The sequence below is a fragment of the Podarcis raffonei genome, chromosome 6 (assembly GCF_027172205.1).
Source record: "Podarcis raffonei isolate rPodRaf1 chromosome 6, rPodRaf1.pri, whole genome shotgun sequence".
NCBI classification, from domain to species: domain Eukaryota; kingdom Metazoa; phylum Chordata; class Lepidosauria; order Squamata; family Lacertidae; genus Podarcis; species Podarcis raffonei.
The window spans coordinates 97,953,133-97,962,219 of NC_070607.1; positions in this window are offsets into that span (position 1 = coordinate 97,953,133).

The following is a 9,087-nucleotide window of genomic DNA, read 5'->3' on the forward strand; positions in this document are numbered from 1 at the left end:
TGAAATTTGGGGATTTCCGTCCACAAGAAGCAATTTCAAACAGTCTTCCTTAGATGTGATGGTGGGCGGGATCAAGAGGAGGAGCTTAGTTCTTATTAGCTCATAAATAGGGCAGTAGAAAAAGAAGTGTATGAAGTCCTCTACTTCATTCATTGTGCATGGACATAGACGCTGAGTAATGGGGGTCTTAAAGTAAATCCCCTGCAAGAAGGCCGTGGGTATAGAATGGAAACGGGCCATGGTAAACGCTCTTCTCAAATTGGGCTCCGTCAGGTCTATCAAGTAGTTGGCAAGTGATCTTACCACTTTCACTTTAGGGAGCCAGTTAGGGAGCCAAGCATTCTGCACTTCAGACATTTGCACAAACGGCATTCTTCATTGGCGCTGAGCTTTCTGCCTCGTCCGTTTTTGAGAGGGGGCCGATCGCATCAGACCCGCGGGAAAGAGATTGCTCTCCATCATTGCAGAAGGCTCCATTATTCCCCAGGAAGTTGCCAGCTGTTTATGGCTACTTTTCTGGGAAGGATATTTCTGAAGCAGAATAAATATAAATAGCAGCCCCATCCTGATGGGTGGGGGCTTCAGCAAAGGACAGGCACTTGCCATTGATTTGAAACCACCCCTTGTTGTACGTGAAACATCTATCTGAGAGTCGTTGGGTAACGTTTATTTTGCCACACTTCATAAGGGCGCTATGATTGCCACCTGAAGTGATCTTGATTGATAAAAGGATAAACATGCCTCACGCTCCCTGTGGGGCTAGTTGGGCGGTCAGGGAGATCATAGAATTTTAGAGCTGGAAGGGGTCTCCAAGGGCCATCTAGTCCAACCCCCTACAATGCAGTGAAATAAAAAAATGTTCATAAATGTACCAAGCAAACACGTACATAAATATATAAACCACATGTCTGAAGCAGCACAGGAAAACAGCCATGAAGCCATTTTGGCTCCCAAACTGACCAAATGTTTTCTCTGCAAAGTCAAAGGAAAATGGAAAAGCCTCCCCATTGTCTTTTCCTTCACAAATCCTGTCTTAAGGGTATGTCTGTGTATGAATAGGGTGAGCCAGTGATCTGGCTCAGGAACTAAGTATTTGTCCTTACAAAAGACTGGCCAGGCTCCCCAGGCAATCCAATCAAGTGAGCATTAACAGGTGACCTGCCAGACAGGAGATAAACAACGCACTCAGATTTCTGCTGTACACTGCCCTTTCTGTGATGTAGGTATGATGTATCTGGGGGGTGGTCTTGGACTCCAAGGTGGGCAATTTAAAATGTCTATATAAGGGCGGGCACACCTTTGTTCTGGGTCCTCCTTCTCCTGCGTGTGAAGGGGGCACCCCGTTGCAACTGTTCAATAAAGATCAGGCTTACGAGCTGCTTTGCTTCTCAATATTCTCTGGTTGGCCTCTGTTCTTTTCTCCGACCGATGGAGAACCTGCAAAGGACTCTATAAGGGTTCTTGTGTCCCTCATAAGGGAATAAGGGCAGAATTTCGCGGGCTGCCCCTTGATATATCGCCCAGGTGTAGCCCCTAAAAGGTTTGGGGCCCATCGGCCGTTGCCCACCCTGTCTGTTGGGTGATCTGGCTTTGATTCTGAAGGACAGCTGTGTCTCAGTCCATGTACTGTTTTAGAAAGTGCAAATGTGGTCTGAATTTCTCCAGCGCCCGTCTCTGTGGTTTCGATGCCTTGGGTTTTACAGTGCATTATAATTGAGGTTTTGGAAGAAGCCTGCTGTGTGAGCCCTCTGCTTCTCACACATGTCACAAGCTCCCTGTCCCCAGCCTCTGCATCAATATTAGCTGCGCATCAGAGGGTGGCGCGCATCAGCCAGCAGCGATTGTGCGCACAGAATTGTCTGTGCAAGCCCAGATGTCCCCGTGTTTACATACAGAGTGTGTGGGTGGGTGTTTGTGTTTCTGCAAAGCCCCCCCACCCAAGCTCAAAGCTGCTCTCAGCTCTGGGAGAGCTTCCGAAATCTCCCTGGGTTTGCAACACGGATTTCAATCATAAATGATTATTTAACAGTTCGTCGACAGCTCTGAAAAGGCTTGGCTTCCATGGATGGCAATGGCAACTGCAGACAGGACTCTGGGAGTGCAGCCGCCTCTTGGAGGAAGGAGGAGGAATCCTAGGGTCATAGAGCTGGAAGGGGTCCCGAGGGTCATCTAGTCCAACCCCCTGCAGTGGAGGAGGTGAGAGAAAAAGCAACAACCCCAGGCAAGCAGAAATGGGGGCGAGGGGTGATCCCAAGAGCATCTGGGCCATATTGCACCAAACTCTTGAAGCTGTAAAAGGGATTTACTGAGAACCAGTACGGTATAGAAGTTAGAGTGCTGGACTAGCACCTGGGAGAGACCAGGGTTCAAATCCCCACTCGGACATGAATCATAGAATTGTAGAATTATAGAGTTGGAAGGGACCCCGAAGGTCATTTAGTCCAACCCGCTGAAGCTCTCCGGGTGCCCTTGCCTCACAGCATAACCTACATCACAGGGCTGTTGTAGGGATTAAACGAGAGGGGAGGGAGAACCATTTATGCCACCTTTTGCTTTGGGGTGGGGGATGAAAGATGGGATACCAGTGCAAGAAATATATAATAATTAAATTGCAATAAGTTTTGAAAGACTGCTTTTAGATGCACTGGCACCAAACAGCTATAGAGTCTGTTTTGTGCTGAGTTGAATAGGATCCAAAAGGCAGCAGTCTGATTGGTCCTAGAACAATAGGATTTAGAATGCAGCAGTCTGATTGGTCCTAGAACAATAGGATTTAGAATGCAGCAGTCTGATTGGTCCTAGAACAATAGGATTTAGAATGCAGCAGTCTGATTGGTCCTAGAACAATAGGATTCAGAATGCAGCAGTCTGATTGGTCCTAGAACAATAGGATTTAGAATGCAGCAGTCTGATTGATCCTAGAACAATAGGATTCAGAATGCAGCAGTCTGATTGGTCCTAGAACAATAGGATTTAGAATGCAGCAGTCTGATTGGTCCTAGAACAATAGGATTCAGAATGCAGCAGTCTGATTGGTCCTAGAACAATAGGATTTAGAATGCAGCAGTCTGATTGGTCCTAGAACAATAGGATTTAGAATGCAGCAGTCTGATTGGTCCTAGAACAATAGGATTTAGAATGCAGCAGTCTGATTGATCCTAGAACAATAGGATTCAGAATGCAGCAGTCTGATTGGTCCTAGAACAATAGGATTTAGAATGCAGCAGTCTGATTGGTCCTAGAACAATAGGATCCAGAATGCAGCAGTCTGATTGGTCCACAGGAGCCACCCAGTCCAACTCCAGGTAGAAGTGAATCCGCAACCTGATTGGCCTACAGGAGAATCCCGGAATTAGCCAATCACGTGGGGCCCATTGTGTAAATAATGTGTATAAGGCAGACATTCTGGGGGAACTTCCATTCCTCCTCACCACTGTGAGCTGAATAAAGAGCAGGAAATCCACTCTTGACTCCCAGTATATTTCAGAGTCCCTTTCTATTTTTGGACTCTGGTTAAACAGAACCCCTGCTTCTCTCAGCCTAGAGCAAGCTGACCTGCGTGAAGGACGCTCTGTTGTTGTTTTTTGTTCTGATATCCCAGTATTAGCCCATTGGGATCACAGAGAATTTCCCCTCCTTCCCAGGGCCGCAGGCAGTTGGCTCCTAAGAGTGCATGAATGCAGAAGCAGCCAGATCGTTTCATCAGGCAAGCATAAATGCTTGTGAGGATGGAGCAGTCTGGTTGGTGCCACATGGAAGCCCTCCCTGTGAGTTTATGGGAGCGACAAGGCTCCAATTAGCCGCAATCCCTGCATTGCAGAGGGCTGGACTAGATGACCCCTCCGGGTCCCTTCCAACTCTGCAATTCTATGATTAACTGCAGAATCTGCACACCCAGAGAGAGCTGATTTTTTTCAGCACTGGCCCCAACTTGGTGGAAGACTCTGTCCCAAGAGACCAGGGCCCTTCTTTGTTCTTTGAGAAGCAGGTACTTGGGAGGTGACAGAAAGCACGGTTGATAACCTTTCTCGCCCTGACCTGGCCGCAGTGATCCATGCGACGGTCCCCTCCAGGCTTGATTATTGTAACTCGCTCTACGTGGGGCTGCCCTTGAAGCTGAGCCAAAAACTCCAGCGGGTGCAGAATGCCGTGCCGAGGCTTCTTACGGGGTCCTTGCCGCGGGATCACATTCACCCGGTGCTTTACCAACTGCACTGGCTCCCGGTGGAGTACAGGATCAGGTTTAAGGTGCTGGTTTTAACCTTTAAAGCCCTATGTGGCCTAGGACCCTCGTACCTACGGAACTGCTTCTCCTGGTATGCCCCGTGGAGGACCTTAAGGTCCACAAATGACAACATTTTGGAGGTCCTGGGTCGCAAGGTGGTTAGATTGGTCTCAACTAGGGCCAGGGCCTTTTCAGCACTGGCCCCGACTTGGTGGAATGCTCTGTCACAAGAGACCAGGGCCCTGCGGGACTTGACATCTTTCTGCAGGGCCTGCAAGACAGAGCTGTTCCGCCTGGCCTTTGGTTTGGACTCAGTCTGACCCTTATGTTTCCCTCCCCTTATGGTCTTGATTTATCGGCTATTTTAAAATGAGGCTGCATTTTAAATTGCATTTTAACCTGTATTTTAAATTGGGTCATCCCCCCCCCCGTTATGTTTTTATTTTAATTTTAATTTGGTGTTAAATTTAATTTAATTTGGTGTTAGCCGCCCTGAGCCTGGCTCTGGCCGGGGAGGGAGGGGTATAAATAAAATTTATTATTATTATTATTCTGCCACTCTTGCCTCCCTAATGCTCATCTTCAGAACACCCACCCCCCCACCTTGTTAGTCTCTGGTGAGCTAATGAGAAGCAGAAGACCGCTGGGGGTGGGACATGCTTGTCAGGAATGTTCCCTGTTCCTTTTCCCCACAGATCATTTCCCTTCCAGACAACCCAGAGTTCCCAGAAGTTCTGACTCCCACCAGGACATGTGCTGCATCTTTGTCCCATGTTCTGGGCTGTCAGTTGCCAACTCCTCTCCGTGATGAATGCGGAAGATGCTTTCCTCATCCAAACAGTGCCCCCGGGGGGCTCTTTCTCTCTCGCTGCCTGCTCATTCCGCATCTGCCTTCCCACCTCCTTCCCAGTAAGCACCAGTGTTGCAGGAACCCCCCCCCCAATCATTCAGTTTGTAGAAACACGACACACACATACACTCACACGTGACATACACGATGCGAATTTCTGTTATAAATTCATAAAAAATCAGCCGTACATCGGATCTATACCGTTCCACTTTTATTTTACACCATGAAGGAAGGACTATCAAAGGGGAGAGACTTGACACAAGGCAGCCAACACATCTGCAGGGAGCCCTACCCAGTTGGCATGACAACCTTGATTGTCCTAGACAGAAGACCATCACACTCACAAAGGACCTGGATCTGGGAATGGATTCAGCAGGGACTGAAACAAAGGACAGTGATCAACTCTTCCCTCTGGGGACAGGAAACTGCAAACTCCCCTCTGTCACCTGGAAAGTACTCATGGGGAGGGGGAAAGGAGGAACCGGACAGGTGACAAGACACTCAGGTTACCAGCACAACTCCTCCCTGGAACCCTCCTTTTTGTGATGTGTCAATGATGTAGTCGTGATGTAGTCTTAGGGGTGTAGCATGAGGGATTAGTAGCTAATAAAAGTTGGGGGTCTCTGCTTTGTCCTGCAGTGAGTGGGAGTCCTGTCGTGACAGTCTTCAATAAAGACCAAGCCTACTGGCTGCTGTTTTGCTCCAGTTGTCCTGGTTGGTGTCTTTGCTTTTGTCCAAGGGAGCCCTCGGATTTCTCCGTTAACACCAGCGCCTGCCACAACATCCTCAACCAACTTCTTCCAGTCCAGGATGGATTTTCTCCTTCCGCCTCTTGGCCATGCAGCCTGCAGGCAGAGGAGGACGCTGCCTGTTTCATGTGTAATGTGTGCCTGAATCTGATTTTAGATTATTGCTCCGTTTATCTTTTGTATTGCTACAGAAAATCCTGGGGTGTGGATTTGCTACGCTGCCCAGCTCCTTGGGGTGCCATTCCCCACGGGTCCCTTTGGTCAGCAGAAGAAAGGAGTCCCCAGCCAAGAAAAGAAGCAAATCAACAGTCGGTAGACCTGATCTTTATTTGTTGCAACAAGGTTCACACACACAAAGAGTAAGAACTCCCAGCATGGGGTTGCACCTGCCTTTAAGTCCTCTCTTCCCTTTCCCATGATACATTTCCAACAGCATCAGCATCACATCACAAATATGTCGCAAAGAGGGAGCGGTCCTCAGGAGGTCACCTGAGTCAACCACTGACCGCTGTTAATAGAATAATAATAAATTTTATTTATACCCCTCCCTCCCCAGCCAGAGCTGGGCTCAGGGCGGCTAACACCAATAAAATAAAATCACAGTAAAAACATAATAGGGGGGAAAGAGAGGGAGGAAAAAAAACCACAATTTAAAATACAGGTTAAAATGCAATTTAAAATGCAGCCTCATTTTAAAGGTAGCCCATAGATCAAAACCATAAGGGGAAGGAAAATAAGGTTCAGACTGAGTCCAAACCTAAGGCCTGGTGGAACAGCTCTGTCTTGCAGGCCCTGCGGAAAGATGTCAAGTCCCGCAGGGCCCTAGACTCTTGTGACAGAGCGTTCCACCAGATCGGGGCCAATACTGAAAAGGCCCTGGCCCTGGTTGAGACCAATCTAACCACCTTGCGACCCAGGACCTCCAAAATGTTGTAATTTGTGGACCTTAAGGTCCTCTGTGGGGCATACCAGGAGAGGCAGTCCCATAGGTACGAGGGTCCTAGGCTGCATAGGGCTTTAAAGGTCAAAACCAGCACCTCCAACCTGACCCTGACTGGGAGCCAGTGCAGCTGGAAAAGCACTGGATGATTGTGATCTTGCAACAAGGACCCCATAAGGAGCCTCGCCGTGGCATTTTGCACCCGCTGGAGTTTCTGGGTCAGCTTCAAGGGCAGTCCCGCGTAGAGCAAGTTACAGTAGTCAGGCCTGGAGGTGACCGTCGCATGGATCACTGTGGCCAGATCAGGGCAAGAAAGGTTATCAACCGTGCTTCCTGTCACCTCCCAAGTACCTGCTTCTCAAAGAACAAAGAAAACTATAGTTTAAAGTGCTGTCTCTACAGACAATTTTACCATTTCATTCTCTTTGTAAACCACTCTGAAGTTTATTTTGCAATCAAGCGTTGCATAAATTAGACCAATTCAGGGGAGTGGGGGCTCTCGGTGGCTCCTGGCCAGGACGGTTCTTCCCTGTCTCCATGGTCAAGGCAGGGATGCTTCTGAATACCAGAAAACTGCAGGAGGGGAGAGGGCTCTAGTGCTCAGATTTTGCTTGCAGGCTCCCCTTTGGGGCACTGTGAGAACAGGATACTGGACTGGACGGGCCATTGGCCTCATCCAGGAGACTTATGTTCTGCCCCTTCTCTCTGCAGGGTTTTAAATATCCACTAGATGGTGCCACAGGCACGCTGGTGGTGCTGTGGGTTAAACCACAGATCCTAGGACTTGACGATCAGAAGGTTGGTGGTTCGAATCCCCACAACAGGGTGAGCTCCCGTTGCTCAGTCCCAGCTCCTGCCAACCTAGCAGTTCGAAAGCACACCAGTAAAAGTAGATAAATAGGTACCGCTCCGGCGAGAAGGTAAACGGTGTTTCCGTGCGCTGCTCTGGTTCGCCAGAAGTGGCTTAGTCATGCTGGCCACGTGACCCGGAAGCTGTACGCCAGCTCCCTCGGCCAATAAAGCGAGATGAGCGCCGCAACCCCAGAGTCGGTCACGACTGGACTAATGGTCAGGGGTCCCTTTACCTTTACCTAGATGGTGCCACACATAGTACTCAAACAGGTGTGTGTTTAAACACACCTTGTACAGGACTTCCTGCCTTGCTGCACCCTCAGAGAGAGAAGCCACTGCCAGAAGGTAACCAGGACTGCTAAGAGCTTGTCTGCTGCATGTCTTGGCAACTGGCTTTCCTTTTAAAATAAAATAAATAAATAAATAAATAAATAAATAATCTTTATTAATTTAAATTACACACTTATACAAATAATTTACAATCGCATACTACAAAAAGAAAATTAAAGAAAAAACAATTAAGAAAAAAGAAAAGAAAATACAGAAAAAAGAAAGAAGAAAAAGCAAATTTAAGTAAATAACACTTAATCTTCCTAATTAATACTTAATTAAACACTTAAATAAAAAAGGCTTCTGACAAAACGAGTCTTCCAATCATTCTCATTGTACTGTTTATACTGTCGGGTTTTTTGCACAGTTTTATATTCTTTAATATTGTTCCCATCTACTCCACAAACGTTATTTGTTGTGTTTACAAGTATCAGTCAAGTTCTCCTAATATGGTGTGATTGGAGATCTCCATTCTCCAAATATTTTCTGGTTCAATACTCCTCTAACTCTTCCCATCAGTTTTGCTAGTTGTAAATATTCTAACCTGAGTACCTGGCTTTCCATGTGCTTTTCTTATGTTTGCACCCGCATCCCTTCCCAGGTCGGCCTGGAGGAGACCCTGATATCTTGGAGGGAGCATCTGCCAGGAAGTGTGGGCGATGCGAGTTGCACTCCATACAAGGCAGCTTTCCATGTTCCTGTTCAAATCCTCATATCCCCAGAAAACAATGTTTCAAATGCATATTTCAGTATGTTTCAAAGCTGCCAAAAACATTGTCACAGCCTTTATAGAAGTGCAATCGGGACTGAAATATACTCAAAGTCAAGAGTGGATTTCGTGCTCTTTATTCAGCTCATAGGGTGAGGAGGAATGGAGGTTCCCCCATAATGTCTGCTTTATATACATTATTTACACAATGGGCCCCACGTGATTGGCTAATTCCAGGATTCACCTGTAGGCCAATCAGGCTGAGGATTCACTTCCACCTGGAGCTGGATTGGGTGGCTCTTGTGGACCAATCAGACTGCTGCATTCTGGATCCTATTCAACTCAGTACATAACAGGGACATTCCTCCAAAAGTTCTGAATTCAGATTATTTCGTATCTGCATTCTCAAAAAGCGAATCCCTGTGTAGCCTT